We start from the raw sequence: 13,730 nt of genomic DNA, 5'->3' as shown, positions 1-13,730 counted from the left end.
GTGTTTGTTTGTTTACTTATTTGTTTGTTTATTTATTTAAAGGAATTGGCTCAAGAGATTGTAGAGGCAGACAAGTCCTCCAGTCTGCTGTTGGCAAGCTGGAGGCCCAGGAGTGCTGGAGGTGTAGCCCAAGTCCAAGTCTGAAGGCCTGGGAACAAGGGGCGCTGATGGTGTAAATTCTAATCTGTGGGCAGGACCAATGTCCCGGCTCAGATAGTCAGGCAGGTGAAGTTCCCTCTTACTCAGCGCTTTTGTTCTATTCAGGCCTTCAATGAAGTGGCTGATGTCCACCCGCATTAGGGAAGGGGCGATCTGCTTTACTAAGTCTACCCCTTCAAATGTTCATCTCATCCAGAAACACCCTCACCAACAGACCCAGAATAATGTTTGAACAAATATCTGGGCCCCCCCGTGGCCCAGTGAAACTGACACATAAAATTAACCATCACACATGCCATTAAGAGTTTACATCTATTTTATACACAGATTGCTGTAGTTGAACTACTATACAGATTTCCAATATTCCCAATTTCATCTGCACTTTCACTAAAACTGCTCAGTATCATATTTATTTTTTAAAATCTTTTAAAAAATCATAAAAATAAAAGAACATTAGAGATTGTTACAGTTCCATGGCTCCCCTCCCCTGCCCCACTCTCCCTGGTCCCTCTCAAAAGGCTGTGCCTCATAGATTCATGAAAAAATACGTTGCATTGTTTTGCATATTCTTTTCAATAAACATGAATATTCTTTTCAATAGTCATAAACAGTACCATACTACACAGGCCATTCTGCAGCATGCATTTTGCACTTAACGGGATTTTTTTGAGCTCTATCCAATTGACTATTGCTCTAGGAAAAATATAAAAGTATGCTGCCAGGGAATTCTCCTAAATTTTCATATTTCATTCACATTACCCCTCTCAACAGAGATTATTTCATACCTCCTTGTTTTCTTTTTTTTTTGTTTAAATCTCCCTCCCCCTCTCTATTTCTGCAGTTTCCTTGGGTCATCTTATCCAGTCCCAGAACTTTAAATACCACAGTTCTGTTGATGGTGCCCATTCGTTTTCCTCCAACTTTGACCTCTCACCTCTCCCTAGAACTCCCCATTCACACAGCCACTGTTTATTTAACTGTGCCATCTGGATTTCCTAAGGGCATCTGAAACATCTCCTGATGAAAAGGGGTGGGGGCCTCTTGAATTTCCCCTCAAGCCTGATCCTACCTGGGTCTCCTTCATTTCAGGGAAAGGCCCACAACCGCCCAACATGCTTTAACCAGTTTTAGGAGTTATCCCTGTTCCTCCCTTTCCTTCACTTGGTCTGGTTGAACCAAACCTCTGAGAGGACATGGCAGGAAAAAGGACGTGGAAGGCAGCTGACATCTATGTCAGGCAGCACCAGTTCAAGGCCCAGGTAGGAAACAGAACGGGAGAAGCGTCTGGTTTAGCACATAATGCAAAGGTGATTGGGAGCTGACCCTCATCCTCTGTCAGGGATGCAGTGGGGTGAGGGCTGTGATGGCCTGGAGACTGCAAGCTTATTTTAGATGGGGCAGTTTCTGGGCACAACTGGGAACTGAGACCCTCAGCCCAAGCTGGCTGGATCTTTTAAGAGTAGTTGAAAAGCTGGATTTTAAGTCTTAGTAACTAATCCAAACCATTTTTATGTATTGCATAGGCCAAACGAAATATATCCGAGGCCCTGATTTGGCCCATACGTCACCACCGGGCAATCCTGTGTGTGTGTGTGTGTGTGTGTGTGTGTGAGAGAGAGAGAGAGAGAGAGCTGGCGGAGAGGCGGTACTTGAAATGCAGAGGTCTGAGCTCATCATCCTCAGCTCATAGTACACCATTACACCATACGGTATTTATTGTTCCATGTGTGACCCCCTTTTTCGTATTGTTTAATTACACTGTTTATTTATTCTTTATTCCCTACTCCTACTGCCCACCCCTACCATATGGAATCACTCCAATTGACTCGAACCTTTTGTTTGTATGTGTTCTTGTAACATGAATACTGTTTTGCATGTATTTTTAATTTACATAAGTAGTGCTGTTATATAGATCTTACTCTGTTTCTTGATTTTGTCAGGACTATGTTTCCAAGTTGACCCATGTTTCATTGTAGATATCTATTCTGTTATTTCCAATTGCTGCAGGGCATCTGTGGTATGCCTCTCCTCCTCTCCACCCCCCACCTCCCACCATGCCCACTCTTCCCAGCTGCTTCCAAGTCCCACTATGAGAAACAATGCTGCAATGAACGTCCTTGTACCATTCCTGAAGAAACCTGTATGAGCATCTGCTTGGGACATACCTTGAAAGGCAGAATTGCTGAGTCATAAGGCACTCATGCTTACTGTGCACGGCACTGCCTTCTGGTCTCACAGGTGGGGTAGGAAGATGCAGAGATTCCTACATCCTCACCAACACTTGGCAACGTCCAACTTTCTTCTTCCCAGCCTAGTGGAAAGTGATACTTCATTGCTCTGAGTCCAATGAGTACTTGCAGAATTAACACAATCATTTTTCGTGGGGACCTCAACAGACTTTAAAAACTCTTTGTGTTCATCCTCAGACCTGAAAGGTAGGTGATTCTCCCCATTTGATAGTTGACTCACTGCACACCAAAAGTCAAAGCCAAAATCTTATTATACCTCTTAAATTGTGAATTCCAACTACTGGCAAGGTGGGATGGGTGAGAACTGCCTTTCTAGCCATTGTATTCCTCCATCTATTCAGCTCAGTATTCCAATCACTAGAATGTACTTTCTACTATGTGTTGTCAAATTCAAAGAAAAATGAGTTACATAAGTATTGAGTTGGCCAAAAAGTGCCTTCGGTTTTTAAGTAAAAATAAAAAGAGACGTTTTTCATTTTCACCAAGAACTTTATTTAACAACGTATTCACCCTTTTGTTCCACTACCTTCTGCCATTTTCAGGCAACTTCATAATTCCATCTTCCCAAAACTTTTTATCTTTTTGAGCAAAGAACTGTTCCAGGTGCCTTTTACAGTATTCCAGGGAATTGAATTTTTTTCCATTAAGAGAATCTTGTAAAGACCGAAATAAATGGAAATCCGAAGGTGCAATGTCTGGTGAATACGGCGGATGAATCAGAACTTCCCAGCCAAGCTGTAACAGTTTTTGCCTGGTCATCAAAGAAACATGCGGTCTTGCGTTATCCTGATGGAAGATTATGTGTTTTCTGTTGACTAATTCTGGAGGCTTTTCGTCGAGTGCCACTTTCAGTTGGTCTAACTGGGAGCAGTACTTGTTGGAATTGATCGTTTGGTTTTCTGGAAGGAGCTCATAATCAATGACTCCCTTCCAATCCCACCATATACACAACATCACCTTCTTTGGATGAAGACCGGCCTTTGGTGTGGTTGGTGGGGGTTCATTTCCCTTGCCCCACGATCTCTTCCGTTCCACATTATTGTACAGTATCCACTTTTCATTGCCTGTCACAATTTGTTTTAAAAACGGAATGTTTTCATTACATTTCAGTAGAGAATCACATGCGGAAATACGGTCAAGAAGGTTTTTTTCATTTAACTTATGTGGAACCCAAACACCAAAGCAATTAACATAACCAAGCTGGTGCAAATAATTTTCAGCACTTGATTTGGATATTTTGAGTATGTCAGCTATCTCACGCGTGGTATAACGTTGATTGTTCTCAATTATTGTTTCGATTTGATCGCTATCGACTTCAACTGGTCTACCCGACCGTAGAGCATCGTCCAGAGAGAAATCTCCAGCACGAAACTTTGCACACCACTTTTGACACGTTTGATCAGTCACAGCACCTTCTCCATACACTGCACAAATCTTTTTTTGCGTTTCAGTTGCAAAACGCAGTTGCAACTTTTTCAGTTCCGTTTTTACCTTTCTTGAAATAATAAAGCATAATATGCCAAAAATGTTGATTTTTTTCTTCCATCTTCAATTTTTTTAAATGGCTACACAAAACTTCACCAATTTTGATGTCTCTTTTTAAATGCACGCTGATATGACAGCTGTCACATACAATCTAACAAAATTGTTTCAAATGAAGTTAAAGACAACTAAGTGCTACTAGAGCCATCTTACGGAAAAAACCGAACAAACCTTTTGGCCAACCCAATAGAAATCCAAAGCATAGTCTGTAAAGTGAACTTTTTCAAGTGACTTAAAAGAAAAAGTCACAGTCCCAATTTGAGGTGAAATACACCCTGGACACAGAGAGGTTACTCTAATAAGAGCATATTATGATTATCTGGTCCAGAGTCTTTACTGATGTTGCCTTGTCATTACAGAAGTTGTTTTTTTCCTATTCAGTATGGCATAATATAATCCCCCAATACTTAGAACTTAAAAAGTGTTTTCCCTAAAGCAGCAGGGGTGATTATCATGAATGACCAGTAAATTTGTCAGCATTAACACACCAAAGTAACTTGCATCAATCTACATGAGACTTGTCAGAAGGCTGGAAGGGCATTGCTGACACACAGGCTGTCAGCGCTGGAGCAGGGCTGCTTGGGTGTGTGCTGTGTTTTGTTTTCCATTCTGCCATTGCAAGAATATTATGGGTAATTTAATATTTTCTAAAATATTGAAAATCCTTTTAATTGAATAAATTTACTGAAAAGCTTCATAGATTTAAATGGTCTTATGAGTCATTTACTAGGAAAGATTGATTTCTTTAAGAGGATCCAGCTGTAACTCGCCTGGAGCATTGTACAAATTCTTTAGGGGAACTGACGACTTTTTTCTTGTCAGTCTAGTTGAAAATGATGCTCAATAGTTCTATTTATCAGTGGGGAAAACTTGTTTAAACACATTCAGAATGCTGCTCCTGTTTTTACTGAATCTAATCCTTCTGTTTCCCTCATTAAGAACATTTAAATATAAACACAATCAAATTTGTTCTCTGTGAGCTGTTAAAACCCAAGTGTAATACAAAGAGGACCAAAATAGCTCTGCCGTAATTCACATTAGAAACGCAATGCCGTTTACTTATTTATAGGACACAATGATAACACCCAAAGAGATAAAAAAAAAAAAAAAGAGTGAGGAAGAACCCCATCCACAGTAAACCTAATGAAATTGAATTTCATAATCCTAGACTGCAGATTTCTCAGGACAAAGACCAAGTGTTAGCCTTCTGTATAGACTCAGTTCCTGGAAATGAACCCGGCTCCCTGTAGGTACCTATTGAAATTGCAGCGACCACAATAAATAACACCCCCTTCTTCCCTGCCTGAGATACACAGAGGAGTCAGACAACTGGAGACCAAAAAATCAGCTTTATTCAAGATAAAGCTAAATTAGAGGGCATGGTGGCACTGTGAATACAGAGTGGGCTTCTGAATCCTTCACCCTGAATTAGATGGAGTTGGCCCCCCAGTCATAGGCAGCTCTGGCCAACTGGAAGTCCCCCTACAGATGTGAGTCTGTGAGCTCACTGCGTGACCGAACGCCCCAGAAGGTAGGCAGCCTGCGGCCAAGCTGCCTCGGAGCCAAGGACGCGCACCTCCCTTCCCAAACCTGTCAATCAGGTAAGCCACGCCCCCTCTTGGCGGGGGACGGGGGCGGAGAGAAGCTGGAAGCTTCCAAAGGCTTTTTCCTTCTGGAAGCAGCGTGGGAATTGTTGCCTTTCTATACAGACATACACCCGTGGAGGTGAATGCTTAGTAAAATAGAGGGAAAGTGGTGTTAAAATGATACCGGCTTCACTAGGGCTAGAATTCTCAACTCTATTCTTATTGTGGTAACCAGAATATGTGTTAGCAAATACCCCTCCAAACTTAAAATTCACCTCATTCCTTAGATCCATGTTTTAAATCTGCCTTCTATTTAGATTAAATTATGTAATTGTCAAAGGAATTACTTGGTCATACTTTTCTTTCTACCTTTTCATTTTACTTCTGCTCTGTTTCATGACTTAGTATACTCTTTCTGTAACCTGTTGCTGGGGAAACTCAGTAATTCTAAGCATAGGCAGCTATCTGAATCAGGACAGTGCTCCTTAATGACCTTAACAGACTAGAAAGAAAACTCCTTGTTATACTGCTTTCTGTTTTGGGTTTTAGAATTTCCGGATGTGTGACAATTTTAAACAAACGATCACTCTGATTTGGGATTTCGGGCTCAGATCAAAGTCACCATCGTCAAACACTTAGGGAGAGGTGATGAAATCAGGCAGGGCTCTGTGGTGTAGAATGCAGACACGCAGGCATGAGGGTCCAAGGGTGTTTGCAGAGCCGCTCCCCTGAGCTTCCCATCAATAAGGAAGACACCTGGGTGTCGATGCTCTGCAGGTTTCTCCCACACACTGTGGTCTTTGATTTTCACAGGGTTCCTTTTGTATCATCTTAGCCCTGGGTTCAGATCAGGGTTGACTGCTCAAAACTGAGCTTCTCAAATTACAAAAAACAGTAAGACCTCCTCTCCATGTTTAAAAGGCACTTTGTAAAAAATAGAGGGGAAGAATATAAAACTCCAGACGTGGACTTTTAAGTCTGGGGGAGACTTTGGAGATCATCAAATCTACCAGCCCTCCAACCCACTTCCTCTTTTTATGAAATGGGGAAACAGAAGAAATCAAGTTTAGGAACTTGAACAAAATTGCAAAGCTCATCAGTGGCCAGGTCAGGGCTAGAACTCAGTTTTTCGGATCCTCCATCCATCTTTATTCATCTCTGCTTCTCAACTGTTGGAAACTTTAAGGAAGAATATCCAAGAGTCAAGAGAAGAAGGCAGTGTGACTGCTACCTCGTTACGTGTAGCTGTGTTTACTGCTCATTTGCTTAAGTATTTCACTAAGGTCAGCAATAAGTTGTAGATTGCACGTTCTGGCCCAAAGCATGACTGTCTCTTGGTCCCCATAATTTTCCAGCCTTCATTTCTCTTCACAATACACTTTATACTATAGTCACCGTACTAAGGGTCCAACCCCATCAGCCAGATCACAGCTCAAATCTGGGAAATCCAGGTAAGAATTGATCCATGAGTTGGCTTCCTTGCTTGAATGGACCCAGAACGTAAATCATTCAATTAGCCTTGACTGTTTAAGATTTATTTGTTTTGGGTGTTGTTTTGGGGGTCCTGGGGATTCCAGTGGAATGACAGGAAAGCTTTTGGAATTAAATTTCAAAGTGTGAAAGTGAAAAGGTCAACACCAGGGTGAGAAGGGGCAGGAGGGCCCCCAGGGAGGAAGAGGCAAAGGCACCCCTTCCAGACACATAGGCTGACACACACACACACACACACACACATGTGCCCCAGCTCGAGAAGTCAACCTAACGGGCACCCATGTTTGGAATCTGTGTCTGCAAAGGCGTGGAGGCTGTCCCAATCGGGTCTTCCTGGTTCTGAAAAGGCCATCAGCAATTTCCGTCACAGCTAAGAACCAGACACCTGGGGCAGCCACAGGGCCAGCTTGCGGGGAAAGGAGGGCAGGAAAGGCCAAAGATGCTGACAAGAAACTCATGACAGCCCCAGAGGGGGAAAAAGGGAAAACCCACCCAAAGAGGCCCAGGAAGGAAGACTTGGCCAGGTGGCACCACTTCAGTTTAATTAGACAAAGGCAGGAGGAGGGGGAGAGGTCTGAAAGAAGAGACACCTGGGGAGCCAAGGGGGTCAGGGGCAAAGGTTGAGAAAAACAAGCCACCTGGGACCCTGATAGAAACACTCTCCACTGGGATGAGGTGTAAAGCAGGCAGGTCAAGGAGCCTGGCAGAAACCAGAGTGCAGAAATGGAGGCCGCGGAGGGGCGGGGGCTGCCCATTGGGCAGAACAGGCCAAAGGAACTAGGAGTGGCAGAGACGTTACCAAGAGAACGTCCTCACCTGGTAATAATAAGGGATAAATGTCAAATCAGGAGGATGGCACAAAGAAGCCTAACCTAAAAAAGTCTTTTTTCTTCTTTTATTTTTATTTTTTTGCTATAACTGTTTAGGAACAGTATGATTTTTTTTTTTTTTTCTTCACACACACACACCAGTATGATTTTTTTAAATTGAAGTATAGTTGATTTACAATGTTGTGTTAATGTCACAGCAAAATGACTTAGTTTTATATATGTATATATATATATACACATTCTTTTTTATACTTTTTTCCATTACGGTTTATCACAGGGTATATTGAATACAGTTCCCTGTGCTATGCAGTAGGACTTGTTGTTTACCCATTCTATATATATAATAGTTTGCATCTGCTACCCCCAAGCTCCCACTCCATCCATCCCCAACCTGTCCTCCCCCTTGGCAACCACTAGTCTGTTCTCTGTGAGTCTGTTTCTCGAACAGTATGATTTTATGAGTCAAATTAGATTTTTTCTCTCCATTTTTTTCATTTAAAAATTTCAAACTTTCTTAGAAGAGTTGAAAGAAAAATACAGTTTACACCCATATATCCTTCATCTAGATTTACAAATTGTCAACATTTTGTTAACATTTGCTGTAGCTTTCTAGCTGTAACCTTTCCCCCGAGCCATTTGAAAACAAGTTGCAAACACCAAAATGCTTCATTTCTAAATATTTTAACATGCATTTCCTAATAATAAGGCCATAACCATCACATACCTGGGAAAATTAATATTAATTTTATTTAATAATATATAGTTCATATTTAATTTTCTCAATTGTCCCCCAAATATCTTTTTTTGGCCTCTTGTTCCTAATCCAGAATCTAATATTTGGGCAATAATATTGACCAATACATTTGGTTGTATCTCAGGAAACTATTTTAATTTGTAGCAACCTTTTTTTTTGTTGTCTACTGTTTTTCATGGCATTGAGGTTTTATAAGATAACTGACTAGAATAAACTAGGTTCTAGATTTGTCTGATTGCTTTCTCATGATTAGATTCAAATTAATTTATCTTTGGCAAGAATACTATGCAGGAGATACTGTCTTTCTTAGAAGGAAAACATACCTTAAAGGTTTCATCTCACCTACAGCACAGAAGAGGTTCTAGTCAGAGTAGCATTAAACCTGTTCTTTTCTTTACAATTTACACTGATGTCATGGTTTCTCCAAAAAAAGATTTTCAATAAATACCTTGGTCATAAGCAGATCATTAAAATAGTTATCAAAAAGCCAGTTATGAACTGAACACTGATTTTGATGCTAAGATTCTAGGCAAAGAAAGCAATGTGGTAAAGAAAGTCAATTCTAGAACTTCACTGTCCAACTCCTATAGAAAATTACAAAAGAAATTCCTGGGCTGAATTCTACCAGAAATGTATCATAAGAAACATGATGGGCAGCACCTTCCACTGTGGTTCTCCAGCAGAAGCAGCATCAATCTTCATGGAGAGCCTGGGTCATGGGGATTCTGTTTTCTAACGGGAAGGGCCCCACGTGTTCTGGATGCCAGATGTGTGAGTGGGAAAGCTGGCGGTTTTGCAAATGGAGGAGCCTGGCTCGTCTTCTTGACCACATGGTGAACCACTCACCTCAGCAGGGCAGTGGTTTACTTGAGGCTCTGATACAGACCCCCAAATCATATAAGGGTGGCTGAAGTCTAAAATCAGGCTAAAAGTCAAATATTCCTAAATTAATCAAAAGATGTGTCTTATTTAATTCTGAAAATGGCACAAGAATATGATGAAAGACTAAAACAAACCAAAAGGGATTTATGAGAAACTAATTTGTCTCCTCTGCAAACCCAGCATATTCTTCAGAAATAACCACCATCTCAATATTCTTCCAGCAATGTTCCTACAAATGCATACATACCCATACGTATTTTAAAATGCAAATTACTGGGGCTTCCCTGGTGGCGCAGTGGTTGGGAATCTGCCTGCCAATGCAGGGGACACGGGTTCGAGCCCTGGTCTGGGAAGATCCCACATGCCGCGGAGCGACTAGGCCCGTGAGCCACAATTGCTGAGCCTGAGCATCTGGAGCCTGTGCTCCGCAACAAGAGAGGCCGCGATAGTGAGAGGCCTGCGCACCGCGATGAAGAGTGGCCCCCGCTTGCCGCAACTAGAGAAAGCCCTCGCACAGAAACGAAGACCCAACACAGCCATAAATAAATAAATAAATAAAATTTTAAAAATAAAATAAAATGCAAATTACTAGAGCACTCTATCTGTATTTTTCTGTTGCCTTTTTCTACCCCCTTAACAAAGTAATTGGTATTTTGGCATACCAGCTTATGCATGGATCTTGTGCTTTTTACTTGCTTCATACTATTCCATTAGACAACATAAGGTGTTTGACTAGAGGCCAATTTCTAGTATTTTGTTACTATCAACAGTGTTGCAGTCAACATCCTGACAAATACATGTTTGTATACACTTTCCAGAATATTTGTAAGATAAATTCCTGGAATAAAATCGCTGGATCAAAAGGGATGCACATTTAAGATATTCATAGATATTATAAAATTGCCCTCCAAAGAACTTGCTTCAAGTTACACCCCAAATGACCTAGTATCCGTGTCCCCTTTTCCTGGCAAGCCTGTGCTTTAACACAGCTGAGCAACCTGATAGGTAAAACATGGCATCTTCTTTGTCTATTCTAATTTGCAGATGTTCATAAGGCTATTTGGATTTTTCTTCTGTCTGCCTTCTGAGTATTTTCCTAGTGGTCTTTTTCTTATGGGTATATGAGGGCTTTTTATATTATAGAGAAATCAGACCTTGTCTGTCATTTGTGCTGCTATCTATTCCCCTTTTTGCCATTTGCCTTTTGATTTTGTTTATTGGATTTTTGGGTGGTGTTCAAATGTTTTAAAAGTTGTCTGTGGTCAAATATATCTATCTTTTCCTTTATAGCTTTAGGTTTTGTGACTTGAATAGAGAGGTCTTCTCTGCTGTAAACCAAACAAAACAGAACAAAACTCCCACATTGTTTTGATACATCTCATATTTTATGTTTAAAATTTTAATCCATATAGAATTAATTTCAGTATAAGGAGTGAGGTGTGGATTTGAACTTGTATATTTTTCCAAATGGAATTCAGTTGCCTTAAGTCTATTTATTGACTGACCCACCTCTTCCCCATTGCTTTGATGTTTGTTTTTCGTCTTTTGAAGGTAATTACTCTCAATTAAAAAGCTAAATCAGACTCATTAGATCCTGGGTATGAAAAATTTTCAGTTAGTTTATTTGATTTAGAAGCTACTGGCAAAAAACATCCTTTTAAATACAATTCTAAATCCATTCAGCAGTTGGTACTTATTTTTCTCCAAACCAAAAACTCACGTGTCATAAATGTTGATGAAGTTTTCTTAAATACAATTTACTTTCATTCATCTTTCATTTCTCAGTGATACGGCTGCAAGCCAAGTGGTGAATGAAAATGAGTTCTCTGCAATGCAGAAAAGGATAACATAGACCATTTGCATCATTACCTTTAATTATCCAAGAAGTGTCCCTATACTGGAGATAATTCTGTGGTTTTTTTGTTTGTTCCAATCTTGCTTGGAACACCTCTCAGGTTTCAACTATATTTTTTTAAAAAATTAAATTCATGGGTTAACAAAGAGAATCATGGAAAAATTGCATATGAGCTCATCATTAGTTCTTCATGCTACCAGATACATCTACCATTACCTCATTGTCTAGGATCAGTATTTGTCAGATGACATGAAGTTCTACCCTCACAAGAAGGTAACACTCAAGTGCAATCAGTTGGTGCTGCTATGATTAACTTGAGAGTACTTTACTGGTTACTTCAACTTGAATAGGCCTTAAAAGATTCAAAAATGCTCCTTAAAAAATGGGGGCGGGGCATGGACTTCATGAGCCCTTGGTAGACATCACTGATGGATCAGGGCCCTATTTCCGTTTGTCCATCTTGCTCAACTCTATCATTAGCATTTAGAACAGTGCTTTGCACATAGCAGGTATTCAGTTTGTTGAGTTGAAGGATGGAAAGAAGGATGGATCAATGGGTGGCTGGGAGAGCCCAGAGGAGGCTTCACCAACTTCCCTGACACAGCAGCTGTTGATTGAGCAATTAAACACTCAAGATGAAATCTATTTACAGCGCTGCACTAAGGCTTTATTCTGGACTCATTTTTCCTGACTATTCAACGAAAGACATGTATATTAAAGAAAGCACTTCAATTAGAAAAGCCTATCTTGCTTGGTGTTCTTATCGAAATGATTTATTTATTTTTGTATCATGATATAATTAAGAAAACTGTTTTTATATCTAAACTTTCCATAAGACTCCTAAACAAAAGTGGATCAATGTATTCTCTGTTTTCAATTAGGGACCACTCAAGATTTCTTTCTTTCTCATTAATGACAAATATAAGCCAAATTAGAATGAGAACTCCTCCCTTCATCAAGGACAATGGAAAGTGTTTTTATAATAGCCATGGTTGCAATATTTTAAAGTACAGATAATTAAAATCTCAGCATGCTGCCAACCAAATCACATACAACGAAAAAGTACAACCTTCTTACACCATATTTCAAAGCACCAGCCACTGAAGTCCTCCCTCCTCTCCCTCCTCTAACAGGCATTTACTGAGGACCTGGAATGTGACACGTGAACTCTAAATGGGAGGGCAGCAAAGGTGACCAGCTAGCTGGTTCTGTTGGGCTTGCATACAAATGAGCAGGGCGTGTAGACAAGTGAACAAACATGAAGAGTTGCAGGTGACCAGCCCCCACTAAAGTAAAGGAAGGAGTGAAGTTGACTAAGCATGCTTCTTAAACTCTGGTAGACGGCCTATAATTTAAGACGAACATTTATTTCTGCCTGTTCCCAGTTTACACTGGCAAGGTTTTGGTAGCAATCATGTCTCCTCTAGATCCAACTTCCACTGCTTGTTAAAAACCTTTATTTTTATTCATTTCAAAGGGGCTGGCTCCCTTAGAAGATAACATCACTGTTGATAACAGATGTTCGTAACAATAATATGGATTTTAACAAAAAATAATCTGATCACTCATTCAACAAATGTTATTGAGTACCAACTAAATACCAGGCACTGCACTACGCATCGATGTTGGGGATACAATGACTAGAGGCTCAAAGTCTTTGCCAGGAATTCTTTGTACATAGTTTTTAAATAACTAGTAGACTCAAAAACAAGGACAAATAAATGTACAAGACGGTGGTTTGCTGGAGGTCAGCAAAGATCAGTTGGGGCACTTTGCATGCAGTGGAATGAGAAGGATTGGAAGAAATGCCAAATAAAAAATTTATTCATACGATGCCCCATCCCACAGAAGAGCTGAGGTGATTTACAAACATACATACAATTCAAAACGATGAAATAAATGAGTCAGGACAAAGAGAAATATGGGTATAAAAATAATAAAGGTAGGAGTAAGTTTACTATGCATACTGAAATGCATTCAGCTACTAGAGAGTGCCGAACACTACTGACTGCCAAATGGAAGAGAAACTTAGGTGAAGCTTGTTCAACTGGTTGATTCCCTCCACAAATAGGAAGAACTCAGCACAAAGACAACTGAAAGGCATTTATAAAATGATTGGCCACTCTGTGGAAATCAACAGAAGGAACAGTCCCAAATTATTTTAGGTGGATAATAATAAATACCTAGGGTGTCTGTGATAAAAAGAGTAAGGATCAGACAAAAGGTTGAAATAATATGCTAATATCCCCAAATAGTGAGTTCTATGCAATAGTCAATCAGAAATTAAGATGTGGTACATAGCTGTGGTCTTATTAAGGCTTTTGACAGATGTGCCTTTGGGGTTTGAGGTCCACCCAATGAGTGAGGTTACTCCTGCTATTG

At 40.3% G+C, this 13,730-nt stretch overlaps 1 long non-coding RNA gene across 1 annotated transcript in view; it reads right to left on the bottom strand.

Annotated features, from left to right (window-relative positions):
* Positions 1-9,768: 9,768 nt before the first annotated feature.
* LOC309642837 overlaps positions 9,769-13,730 on the bottom strand; it is a 259,826-nt gene continuing 255,864 nt past the window's right edge. Inside the window, exon 2 of the long non-coding RNA XR_014253406.1 lies at positions 9,769-9,868. This is a non-coding gene — a long non-coding RNA (uncharacterized lncRNA). The remainder of the gene's footprint in view (positions 9,869-13,730) is intronic.

This window comes from Balaenoptera physalus (genome assembly GCF_965194825.1).
Source record: "Balaenoptera physalus genome assembly, chromosome: 14".
Classification (NCBI taxonomy): Eukaryota; Metazoa; Chordata; class Mammalia; order Artiodactyla; family Balaenopteridae; genus Balaenoptera; species Balaenoptera physalus.
This window is presented reverse-complemented; position numbering and strand designations above follow the sequence as displayed.